The sequence below is a fragment of the Sciurus vulgaris genome (genome assembly GCF_902686455.1).
Source record: "Sciurus vulgaris genome assembly, chromosome: 8".
Lineage (NCBI taxonomy): Eukaryota > Metazoa > Chordata > Mammalia > Rodentia > Sciuridae > Sciurus > Sciurus vulgaris.
The window spans coordinates 11,911,057-11,914,184 of NC_136468.1; positions in this window are offsets into that span (position 1 = coordinate 11,911,057).

Sequence of the window (3,128 nt, forward strand, 5' to 3'; positions counted from 1 at the left end):
TAGACTTATGAATTCATTTATCTTCCATTCATAGGGAGTTTTAAATCATTACCTAGTATAACCAGTTTGAAGCCTTCTTCATAGAGGATAAGTTCCTTGTCACTTCCAGTTAACTAAACAGCGAATTTCATTCATGAGGTATATTTACTTGTCTGGCAAGCACACAAATAAACTCAGTATTGTGAGCTTTTAAAATTTCTGGTGAGTTTTGTTTTGTTCTGGAACATACCTGATAAGTTCTCCCTATGTTGAATAAAGGGTTGGGCTTCCAAAATCTTTTGTTCTTGTCAACTTTGAAGAGCAGGTAAGAACCTTGAATTCCTCATACCTTCATCCTGAGTGCAAACATCCCAGGCAGTTCAGGAAGTAGCTGAGACCTGGCTTCTAAGATGCGGGCTTCTCAGGCCAGAATTATGCCGACTCCAACTCTCTCAGAATAAAACAGATGCTTTGAAAGTGGTTGCATTATCTCTAAAGAGATTGTAAGAAATAACTTTTCCTGCACTTACCTCTCACAGAAACAATTCTCTACCATCTGTGAGAGAAAAAACTTTAGACTCTCAGCTACAAATTGTTTTAATGATGAGATGATGTCCTAGAAGGGAATCAGCACATGCCCAACATCCTTGCTGATTAGCATAATGTGGAACACCTGCTAGACCCTGGCAGCCAGTCCAGCCCAAAGTTTTAGTTAGTTTTTTTTTTTTTTTTTAATTTATCATTCCCACATTTCCCAAATAATCAAGCCAATACTATCTTTAGAAAGCAAGATTATACACTAGGACTGGGTGTTCATTTATAAAGCAAACATTTTCCCAGAACCTATGTCAGGGACTGGGTTGGCTGAGAAATTAAAATCTAAATGAGACATAGATGTTACTACCCTCCAGGAAATCAGGAGATCTTGGTCAGGGGTAGAAGTCAAAATAATACTGTCCAAGTGTAGGCAAATCCTATACCAACTAACACTGACATCTGGATAAGTTTAGTAGAAAAATTGGTTAACTTGGTAGGGTCTTGAGGAAAAAGTGAAATTTGGCCAGATGGAGGATACACAGGGAGGCAGTCATCCAGTGCACTAGATATGGAAATGTTTGCAGACGGTACAGCTGTTTTGAGTTCCTAAAAGTGTCTTGTATGCAGGTTGGGAATGAGGTTTGTCATGAAGTCAGCCTTTACAGGACCAAAAGTGCTGAAATAGGGTTTGAACTTTATCCTCTAGACAGCGGGAAGCAAACCAGGGTTTATAAGTAGTCTGTGGGCACTTCTGCGTCCAGTCAGTATCAAGGAACGGACATCAGATTACCTTGTGATCTTCAGCAACTAAACACTGTGCAAAGCATGTCATTCAATGGTTCCAACCACTGGACAGCAACCCTTGAAGGACACGCATTCCTGGGAGCAGAGAAACAAATGAGGTGAGTCCCACAATTTCCCCAGTTTGTTTTCTGAAGGAAATTTTAAAGTTTCCAGGAAGAGAGTGATCTTGCTGAGCTGAGGACACAGAATTGAGAACTCAAGGAGACTGAGGTGTCTAGAATTCATAGGACACAGTGCTGGAAAGGACAGTACTACACAGAGAAGGGAGAGCAGATAGAGAGGAGGATGAGAAAGGGGGACCCCAAGTCTGCAGGTGATGGCCAATCAATGCATGTGTGTGAAAAAACTACCCTAGCCAGGAAAAGAACCAATCGATGGAAAATAAGAGGCAAAATGAGTAAATTTCACATAGGACCAGGAACAATCTGGATTCCTGCCAGCCAGAGAGGATGAATATTTGGTATTCATATTCAGGTACTGAGGCTGTGCCTATCACTTCAGTCACTGGGGAAATTGGCCTTAGACTGACCGCCTCTCTGATTGTACCTGAAAACACTTAAAAGTAAGTCTCAAAGGATTTAAAGTGTTTCCAAGTAACAAAACAACAGAACAAAACTTAGGAGCAACACACACATACACGTGTTTTTGCTCAGTATCAGTGAGAGATCGGTTCCAGTATCCTATGTATACCAAAATCTCCAATTTAAATGGTGTAGTATTTCCAGGAAACCTATGCATATCTCCTGTATACTTTAAATCATCTCTGAATTATTGATTATGCCTAATACAATGTAAATATTTTGTAAATAGTTGTTATACCATATAGCTTAGGCAGTAACAGGAAGAAAAACTCTGTACATGTATAGTACAGTCACATTATTTTGTAAAGAATATTTTTGATCTTTAGTTGGTTAAATCTGTGAATGTAGAACCCATGGCTGACCGTGTGTGTGCATGCATGCTTGTGCATGCATGCATATATACATATAATTTATAATGGGGTTATGTCATAGTAAAGCCATCATGAATTGAATATATTGTCAGTGAAAAATGCATTAGCACACCTAATCCATCAAATGAGTTAGCAGCACAACTCTGCAGAGTACCAGTTGTCACCCATGGTATTGCATTTCTGACCAGTACCTGTTGCTCTTGACTGCTGCCCAGGATCATGAGAAGGTCTCATATTGCATATTACTGACCCAGGAAAAGATGAAAACTTTAAATTCACAGAATGATTTCTACTGAATACATATTGTTTTTACACCTCATAAGCTGAAAGACCTCAAGTCAAGCCACTGTAAGTCAGGGAAACACACAAGCACACACACTGACAAACACACATAAACACACACAAACGCTGTATTCAACAAGGTAAAATTCACAATGTCTGGTACCTAAGAAATCATTTTCAGGCATGCAGAGCAGCATGAAAAGATAACCCATAATCAAGATGAAAGTATATTGAAAGAAATATACCCAAAACAGAAGATAAGAATATGAGAATCATATAATTTTATTCCATGTATTCAAAAATGCAGAGGAAAATAAGTACACTTTTAAGAAGATATAAAGTAACTCATATCAAATTTCAGGATATGAAAAAAAATCCATGTCTGAGACATTAAACTGGATGGAATTAACTATAGTCACTGAAGAAGGAAAAATTAGAAAACTCGAAAACATGGTAATAGAAACTGTCTAAAATGAAACATGGAAAGATAAAAAGCCTGATAAAGGTATGTAAAGCATCAGTGAACTGTGAGACAATTTCAAAAGGCTAACAGAAGTAAAACTGAAGCCCTCAA